The sequence below is a fragment of the Arachis stenosperma genome, chromosome 3 (genome assembly GCF_014773155.1).
Source record: "Arachis stenosperma cultivar V10309 chromosome 3, arast.V10309.gnm1.PFL2, whole genome shotgun sequence".
NCBI classification, from domain to species: Eukaryota; Viridiplantae; Streptophyta; class Magnoliopsida; order Fabales; family Fabaceae; genus Arachis; species Arachis stenosperma.
In genome coordinates, this window is record NC_080379.1 from 109573592 (window position 1) to 109600449 (window position 26858).

Sequence of the window (26858 nt, forward strand, 5' to 3'; positions counted from 1 at the left end):
TAGTTTCATTCTCCCTTTACTTAACTTATCTGTTTTAGTTGTACTTTATTTTATTATCTGTTTTCTATTCTAGTGCATGATCATGTTTCGTTCTTTTTAGTATTATTTTCTTTTCTTTGTTTTGTTATAAGATGTCTTATGTATCCCAAACCAAGCTTAAAAGAAAAAAATTGAAAAAAAGTAATAAAATGCATAAGGTCTCGAGTTATATCATAAGTTATTCTGATTACATTGATGTGATGGCCCCACCTTTATTTTCTGAATGTATGAATTTACTGTGGATTATTGATATTAAGGTTGAGCATATTGGCTCTTGAAAAATAGTGAGTTTAGAGAAGTATTATTGATTTTCTGAAAAATCAAAAAGAAAAAAGAAAAAAGAAAATTAAGAAAAGGATCCAAGGATTTGAGCATCAATGGTTCAGAGGGTCAAAATTGGCCTAAAAAGCTCAAATAAGTTGCTATCCCTAACTATGCTTGTGGTGTGAAAGTGTCAAGAAAATCTTGAGACTGAGCATTTAAAGTCGTGAACCAATACAATAAACAGTACTGATGAGCGGATAATTTGTACGCTTTTTGGCATTGTTTTTAGTATGTTTTTAGTAGTTTTAGTTGAGTTCTTAGTATATTTTTATTAGTTTTTAGTTAAAATTCACTTTTCTAGACTTTACTATGAGTTTTTGTGTTTTTCTGTGATTTCAGGTATTTTCTGGCTGAAATTGAGGGACCTGAGCAAAAATCTGATTCAGAGACTGAAAAGAACTGCAGATGTTGTTGGATTCTGACCTCCCTGCACTCGAAGTGGATTTTCTGGAGCTACAGAAGCCCAATTGGCGCGCTCTCAACGGCGTTGGAAAGTAGACATCCTAGGCTTTCCAGCAATATATGATAGTCCATACTTTGCCCAAGATTTGATGGCCCAAACCGGCGTTCAAAGTCACCCTCAGAATTCCCAGCGTTAAACGCCGGAACTGGCACCAAAATGGGAGTTAAACGCCCAAACTGGCACAAAAGCTGGCGTTTAACTCCAAGAAGAGTCTCTACACGAAAAATGCTTCAATGCTCAGCCCAAGCACACACCAAGTGGGCCCGGAAGTGGATTTTTATGTCATTTACTCATCTTTGTACACCTTAGGCTACTAGTTCTCTATATATAGGACCTTTTACTATTGTATTTTCATCTTCTGATCTTTGGAATCTTTTGATCTTTAGATCTTTTGATCACTTTGGGAGGCTGGCCTCACGGCCATGCCTAGACCTTGTTCTTATGTATTTTCAACGGTGGAGTTTCTACACACCATAGATTAAGGTGTGGAGCTCTGCTGTACCTCGAGTATTAATGCAATTACTATTGTTCTTCTATTCAATTCCGCTTGTTCTTTGTCCAAGATATCACTTGTTCTTCAACTTGATGAATGTGGTGATCCGTGACACTCATCATCATTCTCACCTATGAACGTGTGACTGACAACCACCTCCGTTCTACCTTAGATTGGGTGGATATCTCTTGGATTCTTTAACCGGAATCTTCGTGGTATAGGTAAGAACTGATGGCGGCATTCAAGAGAATTCGGAAGGTCTAACCTTGTCTGTGGTATTCTGAGTAGGATTCAATGATTGAATGACTGTGACGTGCTTCAAACTCCTGAAGGCGGGGCGTTAGTGACAGACGCAAAAGAATCACTGGATTCTATTCCGGCCTGATTGAGAACCGACAGATGGATAGCCGTGCCGTGACAGGGTGCGTTGAACATTTCCAATGAGAGGATGGGAGGTAGCCACTGACAACGGTGAAACCCTTGCATAAGCTTGCCATGGAAAGGAGTAAGAAGGATTGGATGAAGACAGTAGGAAAGCAGAGAGACGGAAGGGACAGCATCTTCATACGCTTATCTGAAGCTCTCACCAATGATATACATAAGTATCTCTATCTTTATCTTTATGTTTTATTCATATATCATCTATACCCATTTGAGTCTGCCTGACTAAGATTTACAAGGTGACCATAGCTTGCTTCATACCAACAATCTCCGTGGGATCGACCCTTACTCGCGTAAGGTATTACTTGGATGACCCAGTGCACTTGCTGGTTAGTTGTGCGAAGTTGTGGTGATCACGATTTCGCCCACCAAGTTTTTGGCGCCGTTGCCGGGGAATTAAATGTCCTAACTACGGTTTCGCATTTGTTCCCTGCAATAACAGTGCCAAGTTTTGATCCGGCAACAACACCAAGTTTTTGGCGCCGTTGCCGGGGATTGTTTTGTGTATGGACAACTGACGGTTCATCTTGTTGCTTAGATTAGGTATTTTTTTTTTCAGAGTTCTTAAGAATGAGTTCTAGAGTTTCATGATGATCTGTTGAAATCTGGCTGGCTGAGAAGCCATGTCTAATCTTATTGGACCGAGGTTTCAACTGATCATCACAAGAGCTTGTTGATTCCTATCAATCTTGCTATTGGAGCAATGATCTGCTAAGGCTTGGCTGGCCATTGGCCATGTCTAGTGTTTTGGACCGAAGCTTTCTTTGGAAGCTTGGCTGGCTGTGAAGCCATGTTTAATTCCTGGACCGGAGTCTTAGACTAGCATTGCAATGATTCCTGGAATTCAAATTAAGAATTCTGAAACCTTTATTTTCTATTTTCATATAATTTTCGAAAAAGCACAAAAAAATTTATAAAAATCATAAAAACTAAAAATATTTTATGTTTCTTGTTTGAGTCTAGTGTCTAATTTTAATTTTGGTGTCTTGCATGCATTGTTTATTTGATCTTGGTTCTATTTTCAAGTCAATAGTACAGGGAACTTAAGATTCAGAACATGCAGCAGAGGAATTATACAGAAAAAGCTGGGCGTTCAAAACGCCCAGTGAAGAAGGACAGACTGGCGTTTAAACGCCAGCCAGGGTGCCTGGTTGGGCATTTAACGCCCAAAAAGGTAGTGCATTGGGCGTTAAACGCCAGAATGTGCACCATTCTGGGCGTTTAACGCCAGGATGGCACAAGGGGGAGGATTTTGTTTTCAAATCAATTTTTTTTTTCAAGTTTTCAAAGTTTTTCAAAATCAAATCTTTTTCAAATCAAATCTTTTCAATCAAATGTTTTCAAAATCAATTTCTTTCCTTTTTCAAAGATACTTGCTATCAATTAATGATTTGATTCAACATTTCAAGTATGTTGCCTTTTCTGTTGAGAAAGGTTTAATGTCTGAATCATATCTTTTCTTGTTAGCCAAGTCATTAATTTTTAAAATCAAATCTTTTTTTTTTTAAATTGTTTTCAAATCATATCTTTTCAATCATATCTTTTTAAAACCATAACTTCTCAATCAAATCTTTTTAATCACATCTTTTTCAAAATAATTTTCAATCATATCTTTTTGATTTCTAATTTCAAAATCTTTTTCAAAAATCACTTGATGTCTTTTCCACTTTTAGTTTTCGAAAATCAATTCAAGTTTTTCAAAATGTTTTTAAAATCTTTTTAACTTAATTTTCGAAAATTTCTTCCTCTCTTCCCACATCCTTCTATTTATGGAGTACCACTCCTCCTCAATGCACAATTCGAACTCTATCTCACTAAGTTCGAATTCTTCTACCTCTTTCTTCTATTTTTCTGTTCTTCTGACACCTCAAGGAATCTCTATACTGTGACATAGAGGATTCTACATTTTCTTGTTCTCTTCTCTTTCATATGAGCAGGAACAAAGACAAAGGCATTCTTGTTGAAGCTGACCCTGAACCTGAAAAGACCTTGAAGCAAAAGCTAAGAGAAGCTAAGGCACAATTCTCTGTAGAGGACCTAACCGAATTCTTCAAAGAAGAAGACATGGCAGCCGAAAACAACAACAATGCAAACAATGCAAGGAAGGTGCTGGGTGACTTTACTGCACTTACTCCTGACTTCTATGGGAGAAGCATCTCTATCCCTGCCATTAGAGCAAACAACTTTGAGCTTAAGCCTCAATTAGTTTCTCTAATGCAACAGAATTGCAAGTTCCATGGACTTCCATTGGAAGATCCTCATCAGTTCTTAGCTGAATTCTTGCAAATCTGTGACACTGTCAAGACTAATGGGGTTGACCCTGAGGTCTACAGACTTATGCTATTCCCTTTTGCTGTAAGAGACTGAGCTAGGACATGGTTGGACTCACAACCTAAAGAAAGCCTGGACTCATGGGAAAAGCTAGTCAATGCCTTCTTGGCAAAGTTCTTTCCACCTCAAAAATTGAGTAAGCTTAGAGTGAAAGTCCAAACCTTCAGACAGAAGGAAGGAGAATCCCTCTATGAAGCTTGGGAAAGATACAAACAATTGATCAGAAAATGTCCTTCTGACATGCTTTCTGAATGGAGCATCATAGGTATTTTCTATGATGGTCTGTCTGAACTATCCAAGATGTCTTTGGATAGCTCTGCTGGAGGATCTCTTCATCTGAAGAAGACGCCTACAGAAGCTCAAGAGCTAATTGAAATGGTTGCAAATAACCAATTCATGTACACTTCTGAAAGGAATCCTGTGAACAATGGAACAATTCAGAAGAAAGGAGTTCTTGAGATTGATACTTTGAATGCCATTCTGGCTCAGAACAAGATATTGACTCAACAAGTCAATTTGATTTCTCAAAGTCTGTCTGGAATGCAAAATGCACCAAGCAGTACTAAGGATGCTTCATCTGAAGAAGAAGCTTATGATCCTGAGAACCCTTCAATGGAAGAGGTGAATTACCTAGGAGAACCCTATGGAAACACCTATAATTCTTCATGGAGAAATCACCCAAATTTCTTATGGAAGAATCAAGAGAGACCTCAACAAGGTTTCAACAACAATAATGGTGGAAGAAACAGGTTTAGCAATGGCAAGCCTTTTCCATCATCTTCTCAGCAACAGACAGAGAATTCTAAGCAGAACTCCTCTGACTTAGCAACCATGGTCTCTGATCTAATCAAAACCACTCAAAGTTTCATGACTGAAACAAGGTCCTCCATTAGGAATTTGGAGGCACAAGTGGGACAGCTGAGTAAGAAAATTACTGAACTCCCTCCTAGTACTCTTCCAAGCAATACAGAAGAAAATCCAAAAGGAGAGTGCAAGGCCCTCAACATGGCCGAATTTGGAGAGAAAGGAGAGGCAGTGGACGCCACTGAGGAAGACCTCAATGGGCGTGCACTGACCTCCAATGAGTTCCCTAATGAGGAACCATGGGAATATGAGGCTCAAAATGAGACCATAGAGATTCCAATGAATTTACTTCTGCCATTCATGAGCTGATGAGTATTCTTCCTCTGAAGAGGATGAGTATGTCACTGAAGAGCAAGTTGCTAAATACCTTGGAGCAATCATGAAGCTAAATGACAAGTTATTTGGAAATGAGACTTGGGAGAACAAACCTCCTTTGCTCACCAAAGAACTGGATGACTTGTCTAGGCAGAAATTACCTCAAAAGAGACAGGACCCTGGGAAGTTCTCAATACCTTGTACCATAGGCACCATAACCTTCAAGAAGGCTCTGTGTGACTTAGGGTCAAGTGTAAACCTCATGCCTCTCTCTGTAATGGAGAAGCTAGGGATCTTTGAAGTACAAGCTGCAAGAATCTCACTAGAGATGGCAGACAACTCAAGAAAACAAGCTTATGGACTTGTAGAGGATGTTCTGGTGAAGATTGAAAACCATTACATCCCTACTGATTTCATAGTCCTAGAGACTGGGAAATGCATGGATGAATCTATCATCCTTGGCAGACCCTTCCTAGCCACAGCAAAGGCTGTGATTGATGTTGATGGAGGTGAACTGATCATCTGATCATTCAAGTGAATGAAGAATCCTTTGTGTTTAAGGCTCAAGGATACCCCTCTGTCACCATGGAGAGGAAGCATGAAGAGCTTCTCTCAAATCAGAGTCAAGTAGAGCCCCCACAGTCAAACTCTAAGTTTGGTGTTGGGAGGCCACAACCAAACTCTAAGTTTGGTGTTGAACCCCCACATTCAAACTCTAAGTTTGGTGTTGGGAGGTTCCAACATTGCTCTGAGTATCTGTGAGGCTCCATGAGAGCCCTCTGTCAAGCTACTGACATTAAAGAAGCGCTTGTTGGGAGGCAACCCAATGTTATATTTTATCTATTTTTCTTTGTTATTTTATGTTTTTTGTAGGTTGATGATCATGAGAAGTCACAAAATCAATTGAAAAAGCAAAAAACAGAATGAAAAACAGGAAGAAAAACAGCACACCCTGGAGGAAGAACCTACTGGCGTCTAAACGCCAGTAAGGCTAGCAGGTGGGCGTTTAACGCCCAGTCTGGCACCATTCTGGGCGTTTAACGCCAGAAAGGGGCACCAGACTGGCGTTAAACGCCAGGAAAGGGCAAGAACCTGGCGTTAAACGCCAGAAATGGGCACCAGCCCGGCGTTTAACGCCAGAATTGGCTCAAAACATGTTTTTTCATGCCATTTGGTGCAGGGATGACTTTTCCTTGACACCTCAGGATCTGTGGACCCCACAGGATCCCCACCAACCCCACCACTCTCTCTCTTCTTCACCCATTCACCAATCACCTCAACACCTCTTTCCCAAAAACCCTTCACCTATCAAATCCCATCTTTCTCTTCACCACTCACATCCATCCTTCATAAAACCCCACCTACCTCACCCTTCAAATTCAAACCACTTTCCCTCCCAAACCCACCCATACATGACCGAACCATAAGCCCCTCCTCTCCTATATAAACCCTTCTTCACCCCTTCATTTTCACACAACCTAAACACCACTTCTCCCCCTCTTTGGCCGAACACAACGCCATCCCCTTCTTCCTCATTTCTTCTTCTTCTACTCTCTTCTTTCTTCTTTTGCTCGAGGACGAGCAAACCTTTTAAGTTTGGTGTGGTAAAAGCATTGCTTTTTGTTTTTCCATAACCATTTATGGCATCCAAGGCCGGAGAAACCTCTAGAAAGAGGAAAGGGAAGGCAAAAGCTTCTACCTCCGAGTCATGAGAGATGGAGAGATTCATCTCAAGGGTGCATCAAGACCACTTCTATGAAGTTGTGGCCATGAAGAAGGGTCAACTTTGATCAAAAGGTTGGACCAAGTCCTCATAGATATCTGTGAAGAGGACGCCCAATGGAAGAGAAATTCAAGAGGGAAGCCGGTTCAACTGAGAAGGCATGACCTCAAGCCCATCACTAAGAAAAGGATGGAGCAAACAAGAGATCCCTCTCCTCATGAAGTCCCTAAGATGCCTCAAGGGATGCACTTTCCTCCACAAAACTATTGGGAGCAAATCAACACCTCCCTAGGAGAATTGAGTTCCAACATGGGACAACTAAGGGTGGAGCACCAAGAACACTCCATTCTCTTCCATGAAATTAGAGAAGATCAAAGAATCATGAGAGAAGAGCAACAAAGACAAGGAAGAGACATTGAGGAGCTCAAGCACTCCATAGGATCTTCAAGAGGAAGAACAAGCCGCCATCACTAAGGTGGACCCGTTCTTTAATCTCCTTGTTCTTTATTTTCCTGTTTTTCGAAAATTTATGCTTTATGTTTGCCCATGTTTGTGTCTTATGATCATTAGTGTCTTAGTGTCTATGCCTTAAAGTTATGAATGTCCTATGAATCCATCACCTTTCTTAAATAAACAAATGTTCTTAATTGAAAAAGAGAAGAATTGCATGAATTTTGAATTTTATAGCAGATTAATTATTTTGATGTGGTGGCAACACTTTTGTTTTCTGAATGTATGCTTAAACAGTGCATATGTCTTTTGAATTTGTGGTTCATGAATGTTGGCTCTTGAAAGAATGATGAAAAAGGAGACATGTTACTGAGGATCTGAAAAATCATAAAAATGATTCTTGAAGCAAGAAAAAGCAGTGAATACAAAAAAAAAACGAAAAGAAAAGGGGAAAAAGAGAAAAAGAAAAAGAAAGAAAAAGAAAGAAATAAAGTTGTGATCTAAGGCAAAAAGAGTGTGCTTAAGAACCCTGGACACCTCTAATTGGGGACTCTAGCAAAGCTGAGTCACAATCTGAAAAGGTTCACCCAATTATGTGTCTGTGGCATGTATGTATCCGGTGGTAATACTGGAAGACAGAGTGCTTTGGGCCACGGCCAAGACTCAATAAGTAGCTGTGTTCAAGAATCATCATATTTAACTAGGAGAATCAATAACACTATCTGGATTCTGAGTTCCTAAAGAAGCCAATCATTCTGAATTTCAAAGGATAGAGTGAGATGCCAAAACTATTCAGAGGCAAAAAGCTAAAAGTCCCGCTCATCTAATTGATACTGATCTTCGTAGATGTTTTTGGAACTCATTGCATACTCTCTTCTTTTTATCTTATTTGATTTTCAGTTGCTTGAGCACAAGCAACAATTTAAGTTTGGTGTTGTGATGAGCGGATAATTTGTACGCTTTTTGGTATTGTTTTTAGTATGTTTTTAGTAGTTTTAGTTGAGTTCTTAGTATATTTTTATTAGTTTTTAGTTAAAATTCAATTTTCTGGACTTTACTATGAGTTTGTGTGTTTTTCTGTGATTTCAGGTATTTTCTGGCTGAAATTGAGGGACCTGAGCAAAAATCTGATTCAGAGACTGAAAAGGACTGCAGATGTTGTTGGATTCTGACCTCCCTGCACTCGAAGTGGATTTTCTGGAGCTATAGAAGCCCAATTGGCGCGCTCTTAACGGCATTGGAAAGTAGACATCCTGGGCTTTCCAGCAATATATGATAGTTCATACTTTGCCCAAGATTTGATGGCCCAAACTGGCATTCAAAGTCACCCTCAGAATTCCCAGCATTAAACGCCGGAACTGGCACCAAAATGGGAGTTAAACGCCCAAACTGGCACAAAAGCTGGCGTTTAACTCCAAGAAGAGTCTCTACACGAAAAATGCTTCAATGCTCAGCCCAAGCACACACCAAGTGGGCCCGGAAGTGGATTTTTATGTCATTTACTCATCTTTGTACACCTTAGGCTACTAGTTCTCTATATATAGGACCTTTTACTATTGTATTTTCATCTTCTGATCTTTGGAATCTTTTGATCTTTAGATATTTTGATCACTTTGGGAGGCTGGCCTCACGGCCATGCCTAGACCTTGTTCTTATGTATTTTCAACGGTGGAGTTTCTACACACCATAGATTAAGGTGTGGAGCTCTGCTGTACCTCGAGTATTAATGCAATTACTATTGTTCTTCTATTCAATTCCGCTTGTTCTTTGTCCAAGATATCACTTGTTCTTCAACTTGATGAATGTGATGATCCGTGACACTCATCATCATTCTCACCTATGAACGTGTGACTGACAACCACCTCCGTTCTACCTTAGATTGGGTGGATATCTCTTGGATTCTTTAACCGGAATCTTTGTGGTATAGGCAAGAACTGATGGCGGCATTCAAGAGAATCTGGAAGGTCTAACCTTGTCTGTGGTATTCTGAGTAGGATTCAATGATTGAATGACTGTGACGTGCTTCAAACTCCTGAAGGCGGGGCGTTAGTGACAGACGCAAAAGAATCACTGGATTCTATTCCGGCCTGATTGAGAACCGACAGATGGATAGCCGTGCCGTGACAGGGTGCGTTGAACATTTCCAATGAGAGGATGGGAGGTAGCCACTGACAACGGTGAAACCCTTGCATAAGCTTGCCATGGAAAGGAGTAAGAAGGATTGGATGAAGACAGTAGGAAAGCAGAGAGACGGAAGGGACAGCATCTTCATACGCTTATCTGAAGCTCTCACCAATGATATACATAAGTATCTCTATCTTTATCTTTATGTTTTATTCATATATCATCTATACCCATTTGAGTCTGCCTGACTAAGATTTACAAGGTGACCATAGCTTGCTTCATACCAACAATCTCCGTGGGATCGACCCTTACTCGCGTAAGGTATTACTTGGACGACCCAGTGCACTTGCTGGTTAGTTGTGCGAAGTTGTGGTGATCACGATTTCGCCCACCAAGTACGCTTAAGAACTATGAGCACCATTATTTGGGAATTTAAGCAAAGCTAAAATTCAAAGTCAAAGGGTTCCCCCAATTAAGTGCTTGTGGCGCTAATGTATCCGGTGGTAATACTTGAAAAAAAAATGCTTAGAGTCATGGCAAGGCTTAAAGGTACAAAGCACCAAAAGGAAGCTATGTTCAATAATCAATAAAAACTAAAAGAGGAGAATCAATAATATCATCCAGATTCTAGTTCCAAGGGTTGCCAATATTTCTGTGCTTCAAAGGAAAGTGGGATGTCAAGGCTATTCAGAAATAAAGTGTTAATAGCCCCATTCAATAATTGGAACTGAGCTTCATTGACAAACTCTAAGACCTTATGTATTTTTCTCTTCCATTTAGTCCTATACTATTTTTTGGTTGCTTGAGAACAAGCTATAGTTTAAGTTTGGAGTTGTGATAAGTGAAAATCTTATACCCTTTTTAATAGCATTTTCATATTAATTTTAGTTATATTTTATTATGTTTTAGTATGTTTTAGAGAAAAATTCATCTTTTGCATGCTACTTTGAATTTTTGTGGTTTTTTTATGATTTTAGGTGAATTTCGGGTGAATTTGGCAGAATCTTGTTAAGAGACGAAGAAAGGATAGCAAATGTTATCAATCCTGAACTCTGTGCACTCCAAAGAGCATATCTTGAGCTATAGAGTTCCAATTGACACAGTCTAAACGGCTTTGGAAAGATAATTTCTAGAGTTTTCCAGCAATATATAATAGTTTATACTTCTCTTCCAGAATGATTGCCAAAACTGGTTTGAACGTCCACATCTGGAGTTCAACGCCCAAGAAGGACCGGCCTTCAGCGTTGAATGCCCAAGACTGGCATTCAACGCCAACCAAGGAGCAAAAGGAATCGAACTCACCCCTCTAGTGGCCGTTCAATGCCCACTTCCCAAGTTAGACATCAAGCCTTGACCGAAGCAAACACCAAAGTGGCCCCAAAGTAGATTTTAGCACTCTTTTGTATCTAGTTTTATCTTTGTACTTTTTAAATTTAAATTAACATCATTTAGTGCTAGCAACTCCTATTTAAAGAGGAGATCACAAAAGTTTAGGAGGAGTGAATATTATTTTTCAGATCTTAGTTTTACTTTTGTAAATCACGAGCAACTAAACCTCCTTGTTAAGGTTAGGAGCTCTGCTTATCTCCATGAATTAATATTCTTACTATTCTATTTTAATATATGTTTGATTCAGTTCTAAGGTGTATTTTCATTCTTCATCCAAATGGGACTGGGTATGTTCCTTTTTCTACATGAGTTCCTGTGATACTCGAAACAGGTCACCTGAACTACAGCTTGAAAATACTCTTCCGAATCGAGATTATCTAGGCTAATTAGGATACGTGACATATAATCTGGTTAGTTTTGGGTAACTGAGATTTATGTGGCGCTAAACTAGTTTTTCTAAACTTCACCCTCTGATCTGGAAGATCCGACCTTGTCTCTAGCATTTTGAGTAGGATTGGAGGAGATTAATTCGCTTGGGAAATAGGTTTTAATCACTTACAATTTGCCATAAAATGAATCATTCATTGTTAAATTAGTTGGTAAGAACTATTAATCTGGAAAGGTAATTATCTTTAAGACCTTAACTGTTCTCTCATTATTGTCTCTATACCAATTTTTTATTGCTTTCTTTATTAATTTATTTTATGCGCCTACAACAACAACTACTCTTTTTCTATTTGCTTGACTAAGTCCAGCAAGATAGCTATTGCTTGCTCAAACTAACAATCCTCATGGGATCGACCCTCGCTCACGTAATGTATTACTTAGACGACCCGGTGCACTTGCCGGTGAAGTTGTGCGAGTTCAATTTTGCGTACCACCCCTGAAGGGTATGAAGAATGAAAGTGCATGAAGTATCAAGATGATTTAAGGGATGATATTATCAGAGTTGTGGCACCCCTAGAGATCAAAAACTTCATTGAATAGTTAACAAAAGTCAAGTGGTTGAGGAATGCTCCAAAAAACGCTCAATGTCAAGGGATAACTGTGGAGGTTTCTACAGCAGAGGATGTGAAGGTCCAAGTTTAATAGGAGCGGCTACGCCTTACAACCCCACCAAGGTCAGAACAATTACTGATAAACCACTATTTTATGGTATATTTTGGATTGAATTTGGTGGATTTTGTCAATTATGCTCCCACTTATTCATGTAAATTGCATGTTTTTAAGTTGCCTTCCTAATTTTGTGCTATGATTGAAAACATGCTTCTTAGGAGTTAAAATCGCTATTTTTTAATCCTCTCTTATTACCATTCGATGCCGTGATATATGTGTTAAGTGTTTTCAGATTTTATAGGGCAGAAATGACTTAGAAGATGGAAAGGGAGCATGCAAAAGTAGAAGGAACACAAGAATTTGGAGGTTTGAGAAGCTGGTCTCTACGCGTACGCATGGATGACGCATACGCATGACCAAGCCATAGTCCAAATGACGCGGACGCGTGGCTGACGCCTACGCATGGCCAATGCAAATATCAAAGCGACGCGTACACGTGGATGACGCATACGCGTGACAAGCGTCACGTGCCTCAATAAAGAGAATTCACTGGATGTGCTTTTTGGGCTGCTTTTGACCCATATTCAGGCCCAAAAATGAAGACAAGAGGCTGCAGAGTAGAGCTGGAAGGAGGGGGGAATCATTCATTCACTTTTAGACACTTTAGGTTTATTTTTAGATGTATAATTCTAGAGAGAGAGGCTCTCTCCTCTCTCTAGGTTTTAGGGTTTCTTTTAGTTTTATTTCTTCTCAAATTTAGATTTCCATCTTGCTTTAATTTAGTTTCTTTTCTACCTTTTATTGTTCTAGTATCTTAGTTTATCTTCTCTTGTTGATTTCTTTATTTTTTTAATTTAGTTTATGAACTCTTCTTGTTAGATTTAATTCCCTTTTAATGCAATTTGAAGTGTTTCGTGTTTATGGCTTCTTTCTTTAATTGTTGGTTATTGATTCCTTGCATTTGTTAGTCTTAGATTTTACTATTCCTTGTTAATTTTCTAGGTTTTTATTTTGTGCCTTCCAAGTATTTAATGAAATGCTTAGTTAGATTTTAAAATAGGTTTTTTGTGTTCTTGGCTTGGGTTGATGATTTGGAGACTCTTGAATTGTCAAAGTCTCTTGTTTATTGGTAATTGAAGACTACCAGTTAGCTTGAACTTCACTAAGTCTAGTCTCTCACTATGAGTTGGCTAGGACTTGTGAACTCAAGTTGATTGTATGCACTTGACTTTCCTCCATTGGTTAGAGGTTAACTAAGTGAAGGCAATTTACATTTACCATCACAATTGACGACGATAATGAGGATAGGACTTCTAATTCTCTTTCCCTGCTAAAAGCTTTTTAAGTTATTAGTTTATTTTCTTACCATTTTACTTTCTTGTTTCTTATTACAAAAACCCCAAAATATACCTCATAGCCAATAATAAACTACACTTCCATGCAATTCCTTTAAAAGACGACTCGAGGTTTAAATACTTTGGTTAATTTATTGGGTTTGCTTAAGAGACAAACAAGTTAAACGTGGATTGAAGTTTAATTGTCGGTTTAGATCTATAGTTGCAACGCGATTTTATTGAGAAATTCTCTACTGACATTTTTCCTTCGTCAAGGGCATATTCAAATGACTTGAGGTGTCTCAAGTAAAAGTTACCAGGGTATGAGGCTATAGATTGTCCACGTAGGACGGCTCAGGATGCCTGTCGAGCTCAACAACAAGACTGAGTTGATGCTGCTAGGTCCGACTCTCGGATATGAGGTATTGGTAAATTGATAAAACAACTAATTCTTAGCAGGTGTTGAGGATTATGTCAAACTTTTCTTTTCTCAAAGATTATAATTGAGTAATAGGCATGAAATTTAGTTGGTATTAAATGTTCTCTCTAGAGGCCTTGATTATGTGAATTACTAGAGGGTCGTGATTTCAGTTAAGGTTTTAGTCACCATATAATAATGGAGGTCGAAAATTTTTTATGGGACCTGAGGATAAATTAAGAATTCATGAGGACCATAAGGTGTGATTTTAGTCTTAAGGTACAAGACCTGGACCAAACTCAATTTCGCCACATAGAGTGTCACCGTTAGTACAGTTAGAACTCAGGCAGATTTTTCGTTGACGAGGATGAATAAATAAGTTCTTAATGGCCAATCATGAGAGTGGCACTGTGGAACGTGGCGGTTTTGATGCTTTTGGGGCTGTCATGATGTGAAAGAGGAGTTTTGGAATGTAAGATTATTTCGAAGGTTAATGGAGGGTCGAGGAATGGGAAGTTGAGATATGAAGCGCTACCCTTACCTATTTTTCTTTTAGTAATCGAAATTTTGAGGGCAAAATTTTTGTTTCAGGTGGGTAGGATGTAACACCCAGTAAAATACTAAATAATTAAGTGACAACTAATAAATAAATTAAAAGATAGTGAAAAAGAATTAGAGAATTAATATTTATAATTTGAAAAATAAAAATATTTAGGGTGTGAATTAAAACGCTTATGTTAAAGGTTTTGGCCAAAATTAGGCTAACTGGCTAACAAAATGAAATTGGACCAGACCGGGACCAAGCCCCCACATATATACCCAAACTTAATAAGATTTTAGCTACCGTTCTCCCCATTTAGTAAGAGAGACACAAAAATGAGAGAAGATAGAAAAGAGGGATGAAACCCTAACTTTTTTCAACTTCAATTGCCCATAACTTTTGCTTCGGAGCTCCCATCGTCGCACCGTTTATGACCACACGAAGCTTATCTCCTCCTCTTTGATTCTATTTGATTAGTTTGGTGAGTAACTTGAAATCTAGCTCCATTTTCTCATTCAAAGCTAAAATTGCATTTTTGGTTTGGGTAATGAGGATTTTTGGTGATTTTGATATTATAGCGGTTCTCTAGCTTATGTTCTTGGTGGTATCCATCACCAATTTCAGTGGGTAAAGATAAGGAACCCTTTTTTTTCTTGGTTCATCAATTTTTGAAAACCCAAGCTTTTAATATTGTGTCAAATTATATAATATGATGTTAGATTAAGTGGTTGGGAGCTTAGCTTGGTGGAATCTTGGAAGGGAGAGCTTGGAATCTTGGAATTACGACATTAAGGTATGGGTGGTAGTTTCAAGTAGGCACTATGTAAGGTTATGTGAAAACTTAGGTTACTTGTGCAATATCCTACCATACAGAGCTTTATGCTTAAGTTTGTAAATTAGATGTGGTATAATATTACGACCTATAAAAGTAAAATGCGTACATAGGCATATATAAAAAGAAGTTTTAACTAGGAGCCTTGAAGAAAAAGTAAGCAAAACAGAACATGAAACTCGCATCACACTCGAAATGGTTAAGCGTAAAAGAAATAGATAATAGCGTATGAAAGCATAATATACATATGATATAGAGTGCCAAAGATACAAATACTCCAGACTCAACCTTCGAAGCAAAGGCCAACAAGAGTATAATTATACATATAAACAACCCCAAAGTGTTTTCCAAAAGACAAAATACAAGTCCTGTTTCTCCGGATTCAACCTCTAAGAAGGAAAATTACAAATATATACAAGGTGAAGAACCTATATACATATATACATATACAAAGTACAAAACACAAAACCCCAAAAGTATATCTTAGCTTCAGCAGAGCCTCCAGTATGCTCAGTAAGGCATCTCATGTCCTGCATCTGAAAAATAATAATATATGTATGGAATGAGAACCAGGGGTTCTCAGCATGGTAAAAATGCTCAAATAGTTAATAAATAATGTTGCAGAAAGCCAAAAGCATTCTAAAACTTCAATAACTCATTTATATCCTAAACTTTTCACCAAACCAGACTTAAGGTGACTATGTCTAAGGAATCTAATATAATCTAACTCCTTATTTTCTTTCTCGGAAATCCTCTAATCTCTAGGTAGAACAACCCTCAACGCCTCCTCCACCTGCTAAAGGGGTCTCTCAGATGACAAACAAGGCAAAATAGACAAGGAAAGCACATGTATAGATAGCAATTACAGCAAATATATTAAATAGCAGTTAGTTACAGTTAAGCAACTAGGCAAGCCAAAATAAATGCAAACTTAAACAAAGCGTACAAATACATATGATGCATACCTGCTCTATAGCCGATGAGTCTCATTTGTTGGGTATCCAGCTAAACCCGACATGTCCGGTAGCAAATCCTAGACAGTCCCTGCGTGGGCGCATCCTCAAGAGTTTATATATATATTCAATCAATTATCATCTTATTGGGGGAATCTGGAGAGTTAAAGTGCTCGGTCACATCTTGCGATGGAAGGTCAACAAAGTATCGAGTCTCAACCTGGAGCAAGTGCTGCCAAGCCACTGCATTTACCTAGGGAAACTCGTGTCTAAGACAAGTTTAAATGTATAAGCCAGATAGATCCTTCTCATCATTAATATTAATCATCAATAACATCATCACAGTTTATCAACATCATCATCACCCTTATCCATATGTTATATAATCAAAATTCATCATTTTCATGCATTATTAGTTCCATTATTCACTTCACAACTCATCCTCAATGTTAATCTAACTCCATTAATGGGTTCTCTCTCCTTCCTAAGCTTAACTCTAACTATCAGACCTTAAACAAGGGTTACAGAGATTTATAAGCTTGTCGAAAAGACCAAACAATTAAAAAATAGAATTTTAGTGTAAAAATAGGGCATTGTGCATACGCATCATACTGTGCATATGCACGCACCAAAACGACTTTCTCGGCGTGTGCGTATGCATCATAGTGCGCATACACACACTTGTAAACTTTTCAGGGTATGTGTGCGCACACCCCTTAATTGTACGCACGAGTCTCAACACTCGGTCTAGTCCGTACGTGCGCACGATAGTGTGCGTAGGCACATATTCCAGAATTTCTGGTTTTCAGCAACTTTTGCAATATCCTATTTTTAAACTTAAATTTCAAACGCGCATTACTTTTTTGTTAAAAATTATTTTTTATCTGTTCTTTGAACGTTATAAACTTTGCAGACTCAAACTTTATTCAAAACAAGTTTTCACAAGATTTGGGGGTCTAGAAGCCAAGTTATGGCCCGCCAAAGTTTGTCAAAAATTCAGTTTTTACCAAAAGTTCAAAACCTCTAGTTTTCCAAATTCTCAATTCAAAAGCCAATCAAACCACATCAATTTCAGTACCTATCAATCCTAACCGCTATCACATACATCCCAATCATTCCACAAACATATCAACATTCAAAACCTTCAATCTGTTTAACAATTCCATTCATGATTTTCACAATTCTCAACATTTGTCATCAACCATCATTAAACATCAATTATTCCCACAATCCAACTTATCCTACAGACAAATAGACTAAGTTTTCATGCAACATTATAGATTAACTATAAGAAACTAAAACCATACCTTAGCCGATTTTTTCTCCAAGCCCGAAGCATCTCGAAAATCTCTCCCATTATCCACAAGCTTCCAAGGGTTCCAAATCAACACAACAAGCTTCAGTCACCACAACTTTATTCCAATTTCACCAACTTGACCCCAACTTCACATATATCCAACCTAATTTGATCTAATTTTATACACATTCAAAAATTTAATACCTAACTTCATAGAATTAAAGAATTCACAAGGGATAGGAGTTTTTTTACCATTATCCATGGACAATTAGATGAAAACCAATGATTACCCCAAGCTAATTCAACCCTAAACCATCAAAACACCAAAATTTTCAATACCTTTAAGCCACAAATCACAAAATTAAAGAGAGTAAGAATGGTTAAGAAATCTCAAATTTCTTACCACATTATTCGGATGAATTTGAAGATGTCGAGAAAATGGTTGCGTAGCCTCAAACGGTGCGGCGATCGAAACTCGAGATTGAAAGTTAGAAGAAATTGAAATTGACAGTGGAATGAAGGTTAGGGTTCGATGGCTCTTCTCTCCCTCATATGCATGTTTCCTATGATTTAAGAGAAGAGAAGGTTGAGTGTTTCCTTTATATGTTGGGCGTTGGTCCCAATACGAGCCCGATTCAACCGGTTTGGCCCATTGGCTCAATTTCGGGCCAAAATCTTTAAAATTAGTATTTTAATTCATGTTTTAAATATTTTTTACCTCTTTATATTATAAAATTTAATTTTCTAATTCCATAGGCTTATAATTAATTTATTCGTTAATTATTCTTTATTTTTTAGGGTTTTACAACTTGCCCCTAGGATAAGTTGAATAAAATTTATTGTTGATGAGCTTGAATGATGGTTAATATAAGTATTGAGTTAGTTGATGTATTTTGGCATGAAATTAAGAGTAAAAATAATAAATTTTTGACTAATTGAGAAGTGTTATGTGATATGGTTGCAATTGAGAAGTGTTGATGTGCTTTGAGCATGTATGTTAAACTTTTTTAGATGAGAATCAGATGTATGAATATTGTGATTGGTGTAAATTAAACAAAGGCCATGATAGGATAAGTAATCCCCCTATGTGGTAAGTTGAGCTAAGTGATGTAATTTGTTGCATGAGAATGAGATGATTGATTATTGATTGATTGAGGGTTTGAACATATGAATGTTGTATGTTGTTGATGAATATGGATATAGTTGACAGAATGTGTTAAATAAGTTGTAAGCGGTTTGATTTAGGATTGAAATGGTTGAGGATTGATGAATGAGTGTTTGGGATGTGTAGAAATGGTTTTTGTTATGGATTAGGATTGAATTGAATTGAAATTTTATGAAATTGAAGAATTGTGAGAAATTTGTGAAAACAGATTTTTAGCCAACTTCAGCGGGCCGTAACTAGGTCCTCAAAGTTGAAAATTAATGAAATTAGATTTTTATGAAAACTTATTCAACGATCTTTTTGACAGTTCGAGAATGGTTGAAAATTGAGTTTTTTATAAAAAGTTATGAAAGTTCAAAGTATGGGTTGAAAAACTGAATTTCTATAACATATTAGCTTTTTGAAAATCTGGCAGTCATGCATACGTGGTAGTGTCACGCGTCGAACAAGCTTTTCTGTCCAGTACTCTCGCATACGCAAAAGGTTCATGCGTACGCGACACTGTCAAATTTTGGATTCATGCGTATGCGAAACGTGCATGCGTACGCGACCATCCTATTTTGCTAAAAATAAATTTTTTAAGTTTTCAACCATTCTTCTAGTCTCTTAAACTTCTGTAAACCCTGTTTTGAGTCTAGAGCCGATGTAATAGAGAGTAGATGAGTTAGGAGTGAGATCTGATGAGTCAAGACAATGAAGTGAAGAACGATGGATTAAATGTAATGAGAAATAATGATGATTGATTTTGATTAAATGATGAGATTGAGTTGATATGAGTGAATGAAGAGAATGAGTTACTATAATTGAATGATGAGGCTAAATTGATATGATTAAATGATGAGAATGAGTTGATATGATTATATGATGAGAATGAGTTTGATCGATGTTTGAGCTTCTTGGGTAGATACAAAGATTATGGTTTTGTCCTACTTGCTCCCAGTTGGTATTTGAGTTTTTTGGTTGGAGGTGAGGACAGTGGTTTCATCCCTTTCACGGAGAGGTAAGTTGAGGATGAAGAATTTCTCTTCTTGTGTTTTGTGGGATGTGAGGAAGGTGGTAGGGCACTCATCACCTAATTTATTCTCCCGCATTCTCGTTAACTATGTTTTGAAAGATGCGGGGAGGTGGTAGGGCACTAATCCTTGATGTTTGAAAGTGGTAGGGCACTAATTCTCTTGATATTTTTTTCCCACATTCTCTTTCTAGCTGTAAATTTGGAAGGGAACTAATCCCCCAATTTATATGGCACAGGCTCACCAGGAGAAGGTGGTAGGGCATTAATCTCCCGATAAGATTCTCCTGGTATTTGTCTCTAGGAAAAGGTGGTAGGGCACACTCCCCCGATTATAGACCTCCTGGAGATGCATAACAAAAAGACAATATCTGGGTTAGCTACCAGATGTGTCGAGTTCTGGCAGTTTAACCGACACGTGAGCTCATGGCCAGTAGAACAGGCATATATCATTTGTATTTGTGTGTATTGTTCAGCTGTGCATCTTGTATTTGGCTTGCCTTGTTGAATAATTGTATCTATATGTTAATTGAACTAATTTATTTACCGTTATCTCTATTTTTGTATTCTTTGTATTGTCTTATATGTGTTTGCACAATTGAGAGATTCCTTATGTTGGCGGTGGTGATACTGAGGGTTGTTCCTGATGAGATGTGGTAATTGAGGTTTGTGGAAAAACTTAGAATAAATTGATAATATTGAAACTAGGTTTTGATATTGAATTATTGAAATTGAAAAAGTATGATATTGAGAAAGATGATGGCTTGTATCAGAGATAACCGAGATTTAGAGATCACTAATATATTTCAGATTTAGCTTATTTACCTTGTTCGAATTAGAAATAACCCTACGCTTGAACCTTGAATTATTGGAGATTAGGATTGCCTAGCGAGTTCATGTGAATTTACATAGTCTCTATTTGAAATTATTACCCTACTGAGAACCTTGTAGAGGATGATGTTCTCACCCGTTTTGGAAATTATTACTTTTCGGATACAGGTCCTGGTGCTTCCCAATGAGTGGGAGGTTTATCTGAAAAATAGCGAAGAAAACTTTTGGTTCTATTTTTATTTTAAATTCTCTCCTTCTTTTGAAAAAATTATATGGTGTATTTACTTTAAAGACTTGTCTTTAGAGGTTTTTGATGTATTTTGGGAGAGATAGGTTATGATTATCAAATTGTTTTACGGTTGTAATTGTAGCCGGCCTAATCTTCGAATGCCAAGACTAGTAGATATTTATATATATACTTATATATGTCTCTTTACTCTCACTCTTCCATCGATCTTTGATTATCTATCTTCTTCCGACACGCTTATATATATTATCGAGTGTGAACGATTGGCTAATTATTTTTTTCTCGAGTTTTAAATCCTTTCACAGGCTTCTAGTATAATATCACTTTCTATATATATAAGTATTTATATCCCAGCATTATGTCGTACCACCAAACCATAATTAAATTATAACTTAAGCATAAGGCAATGAATGGTAGGGTGTTACAATGAACACCACATGTCATCACAAGCTGCAGCCCCAGACCAAAAGTATGTATATCAAAATCTCTGTGAACATCTCCTATCGTCACAAGCTGCGGCCCTAGGCTGAAGTTTCTTGGAAAGCAAATCTCGGTGGTCACACCACCATCTATTTGACTGCCCTTTTACAGCAGATTCTCACATAATCTTTTTCATGATTCACCATCAGTTATTCTTTTTGGTTACATATCTTTAGTTCACACTTCCATTTAGAATCTCGTCGCTTCTTTATTCTCTTTATTTTATTTTTTTTCTTTTTCTCTCTTCAGTCTTTTATTTTATAAATCTCAAAATATCGAATCATGTTCACATTATTCTCTCACCTTTTCCTAAATATTTTATGCAAAAAGAATTATAAAATTCTTTAACAATACTCTATGTTTCTAATACTTTTAGAAAGTCTTATTACTTTACTTTTCTTTCTTATTTGATAAAAATAATAACTTTAATATAAATATACTAATTAAAGTATAATAGTTAAATTAATACAAATAATAATATTACTTAAATATTAGTAATATTTAATATTTTCATTTTAAAATAAAAAAACTAGTTTGTAAGGCTTTATTCTTAATTTTTAAAAATTCTACTTTAAATCTCAAGCTTGTTAAATATTTTATTTTTTAACCCAACATTTTATAAAATTATTGATTTTAACTTCGAATTTATAAAATTACTAATTTAAATTCATATATTTCTAGAAATAATCCTAACTCTTATAAAATATCCGATTTATCCGAAACTTTTACTTTTTACTCAAAATACCCCCAAAACTTATATAATAACTATTTTTAACCCTGATCTTTTATCAAATTACATTTTCATATTCAAAAATAATATTTGTGTTGGTGATAAACACTCTTTTCAAAACCAAAATCTTCTCTTATAATCTTTCAAAATATCTGCTTGACTTTTAATCTGTTTTCGAGCTTTATGGTTACATATTTTTTATAGCTTTTAATTTAATCTTTCAACCACTAAACTACATCAAATTTATCAATATTTCAAACTTAAAAACTTTCCAAAAATGCTCACAACAGATTCGTTTTGGCAACCTCATCAAAATCGAATATAAAGCTCAAAATCAACAATGTTTCATCAAAATTCAAACACAAAATCATTCAATTTCAAGCCACAATCATCTAATCAACAGCCACACCTCAAGAACACATTTAATTACTACAAAATTATCAAACCCTATTGTTGTATGACAGCCACCAAACAAAAACACCAAGTTTTCTGAACGAAAATCGAAGAAAAAAACGTCAAAATTGGCTACTCCACTTCCGGAGCACCCACTTAGCCGAACCATGCATGGAAGATTAGCAGCGCCACCGTTGATTTCTCCCAAACAAAAGTAATGTCAACGTGAAGAGGAGAATAATATGAACACTTTAATCGAATTAAATTTTTTATCGGAGTTAGAAACTCAAGAAATCAAACTTGGAATAGATTACGGTTTAATGGAGCCTCTCTCTCTCAATCACGGTCTCTACCTCTCTTTTTCCCTTGGTTTGGCTGAATGAGGAAAGAAAGATGAAGCAATGATGTTGTAGTAGCAAGGGAGGGGGCGTGTGTCATGGTTTGGAGCTGCTAAGTCAACAATAATTCAAGTTATAAATATCTTAAATGGATAACTATGAAAATTGGATATATTAATATATATGAGTTATTAATATAAATGACATTAGTAACATAAAAATATATAATAAAATATTAGCAAAGCTAAGTTCATTAAAGAATATCGATATTTATTCATACTGGCAGATTTTGAACTCTAATAATATTATTAAACAAATTCTTATTTTAATTAAAACGGTTAAAAATAAAATATCAATATAATAATAATAATAATAATAATAATAATAATAATAATAATTATTATTATTATTATTATTATTATTATTATTATTATTATTATTATTATTATTATTATTATTATTATTATTTCTCAAAATATCTCATTATAAAAAGTTATATAAAAATTTTAATTAATTTAAATTTTAGTTACCATAAAATCAATTATGTATATACTTTATTATAGTAAAATTATATTATAATTTTAATTAATCCAAACTCAAATGATAATAATATATTATAAAAATTAATTTAATTTTTTATTATTAAAATAGTTTTTAATAAATAGTTTAAACTAATAGAATAAATCATAATTAATTTAAAATTCAATAATCATAAATTTAATATAATTATTTTTAAATAGTTTCTAAAAATATAAAATTTAAAACTTAATAAAATAAACCATAATTTATTCATATTTAGATGTAAAAAAAACTAGGGATGTTACAAAGTTAAAATGTGAGTCAATTTTTGAGCATTTTCAATTCTCTGTATTAACTTTTGGATTAGAAACTGTAACTAGTTGTAGGATAATCTTATATATTTCTCTTATGCTCTTTTGGTCAGAAAATAATTTGTAAATAGATTAAAAAATTGTCAATTGATAAAAAATAGATGTATAATGTGTTATGCATGAATGTGGAGCTTGCATTTGTCAGAGAGCACAAAACGCAAGTAACGTTTTGGCAGGGACAAAAAACAAGGAAGAAAAGCATGCTGCAAAAACGCAGCCTATGTTTGGCAGGCCCAGGTAATCAAAGAACGAAACGTGGCTCTGTGTCCCTGCATGAAAACAGCTTCACTTTTAACTAGTTTTGGAGAAGGCAAAACGCAGGTTGCGTTTGTCAGCCTACCAAAGCAAATCGGAAATTACGTTTGGCAGCCACCTTAGCTGCATGTGTGACACGCGTCATGGAGGATGGTAAATTTGTTTATAAAAATGAAAACCAAACACAGATAGGGGTAACGGGAGTGAAATGAGAGTAAAAGGAAAAAGTTGAAGAAGTGAAAGTGAAGAAGTTAAAGTGAAGAAGTGTGGGAGAAGTGGGGGAGAAGAAGAAGTTTACGATAAAGGATTAAATAATGGTTCGTAATTTTACCAAATCGGAGGAACACATTATTGAATATCTTGATCATCCTCAATGGATAAATATTTTTTATTTTGATAGTGTTATTATTAATTTTAATATTATTATTATTGTTATTATTATTATTGTGATTACTGTAACTGTTGTTGCTATTATTATTATTATTATTATTATTATTATTATTATTATTATTATTATTATTATTATTTAATAATAAAAAATACTGTATAATAAATTTTTTATTATTTTTAATAAATTTGTTATTATTTTTTAATTATTTATTTATATTTTTTATCATACAATTAGTCGTATTATCTAATAAGTTAAAAAAAATAAATTAAAAGTTTGTTATTATTTTTAAATAATTTATTATTAATTATTATGATACGGTTGTGTAAATATATTATTAATATTTTCTAATAATAAATAAATAATACTGTATAATAATAGTAATAAATTGTAATTGTTTTTTAATGGAAAGTAAATAATGTTTAATAATTGTTTATTAAATAATAATTTATGATTATTATTTAAGATAATAATAATAATAATAATAATACTGTTTAGTTACTGATTTTTATTATTATTATTATTATTATTATTATTATTATTATTATTATTATTATTATTATTATGCCTATTATATGAATAGTAGTTGTATTTTATCACACCGATATTATTATTATTATTATCATGTCTATAATATGAATAATAATTGTGTTTTGGTGTACCGGTAGTCATGAAATAATTATTATTATTATTATTATTATTATTATTATTATTATTATTATTATTATGTTGTTACTGTTATTATAATAATTATTTCTTAAGATAATAATAGTAGTAACAATACTGTATAGTTACCGTATTATTATTATTATTATTATTATTATTATTATTATTATTATTATTATTATTATTATTATTATTATTATTATTATTATTGAATACTGACTAACAGTTATCATTATTTTCTAGTAATAAATAATAAATAAATACTTATGATTTTTTAATAATTTATTATTGTTAATTTTTTTTGAATAAATTATTAATTGATATTATGTAGAATTTAATAATTATCATTTTTCTATTTGCAGGCTACCAGAAATTTGTTACCAAGAAAACTGGATCCGCCAGATACCTTTAACGAGGTAGCTACAGCGACATTGGCATCGACTGGGTTTCAACACATTTCGTGAGTAGGCGAAATGAGAGGTCGTTCTGCACTACTGAGTGCTTTGGTGGAACGCTGGAGGCCGGAAACTCACACATTTCATCTTCCAGTCGGTGAAGTGATGGTGACGCTGGAAGATATCAGCTATATTCTTAGTCTCCCGATTAATGGAGAGCCCGTTACGGGTAGAACAGACAGCAGTTACCAGTTCTTGGTGGAGAACTGCATTGCGTGTTTTGTTCGAGAGTCCGGTCCGCAAGATCACGTGTTGGGGAAGGTCAATATTATTTGGGTCCGGCAGTGTAGAGACACCGAGTCGTGTGATACTCAGGAGTCTCTTGAGCGGTACGTCCGGGTGCACATTTTCTGTGTGCTCGGAACAATTGTGTTTTCGGATAAGTCGACGACTTCATTGAACTCGAAGTTTCTACCGCTACTTCGTGATTTTTACCGAATTTCAGCATACAGTTGGGGGGCAGCCAGTCTGGCACACCTATACAGATCGTTGTGTCGTGCATCACGATACAACTGCAAGGAGATGGATGGCCCACTGATACTGCTTTTTGTTTCGGCGTGGGAGCGTATGCCGCTCTTGGCACCTATACCCCGCGATTAGCTCAGCGATGATGGTATTCCACTTGTGTGACGGTATTGGCTTTTATCGTTATCGTTATTGTCATTATTATTATTATTAATTTGTTACTCCTACTAATATTGTTATTCTATTTTTTGTTAGGTGGAGTCATTGGCGCCGACATACTAGATATACACGGCGGCCTACTACGCATTTCAGGCGAGGACTGGACGACATGGGAGTTGACGGTGTAAGTTGTAACCATTAATGTTCAATGTTTTTATTCAAAAGAATAGTTTTTCTAATTGGCCTCTTGGTAACTAGTGTGCAGTTTATATGGCGGCCATATATGGGAGTTAGGGTTCCGGATTTTCTTGCTGCCCATCCAGATGGTTATGTGCTCTACCCAGTCACCATTAGTGTCATTCGAGTGCATAGAATGGCACCCGACAGACCGAGTTAGACGACAGTTCGGGATGCAACAGCTTCCACCAGGCCCGGCGTTCGACCTTGGTCGTGATCACTGCAAGTGCTTGACAGGGGCACAGAGCATAAAGGACGGAACACCAAACGAGTGCTGGCTTACAATCGCATTTGCTTCATCTTGCACCGCCGGATTACCTACCAAGTCTCCGTCATCGTTTTCGTCATCGACTTCATAGTTAGCTTCGAATTCGTCTTTACTGTCATTATTATCTTCTTCCCAGTCTATATCCCCGAGCTCATCAACATTGATCTCGTCGCCGACCATACTCATCCCCGACTGCTGTTCAAACTCAACGTACAGCTCTATCATCGGCACGTGAGATCGGGTTTATTGATAAATATACAACATCTGTTGCATACTGGCATTGTCAGTGATGGACATTATTTGAAACTGTATTAACCCACCAAATACTTGCACAGGACTTCTGTATAAAAGATTGCTCACCCTTTTCAAAATGTGGCTTTGAATGTTATTACAAAGACCATTTTGCAACTCGACAAAACCCATGGTACATGGAATGGCAAATGACAACGGACATTCACAAACAAAAGTCACTCCTTCATGTGTGTTTGTTAT

At 35.9% G+C, this 26858-nt stretch overlaps 1 non-coding gene across 1 annotated transcript; it reads right to left on the reverse strand.

Annotated features, from left to right (window-relative positions):
- Positions 1–4229: 4229 nt before the first annotated feature.
- On the reverse strand, positions 4230–4337 carry LOC130971919 (small nucleolar RNA R71). Its single transcript, XR_009083120.1, has one exon. It is a non-coding gene; the product is annotated as a small nucleolar RNA R71 (small nucleolar RNA).
- Positions 4338–26858: the final 22521 nt, after the last annotated feature.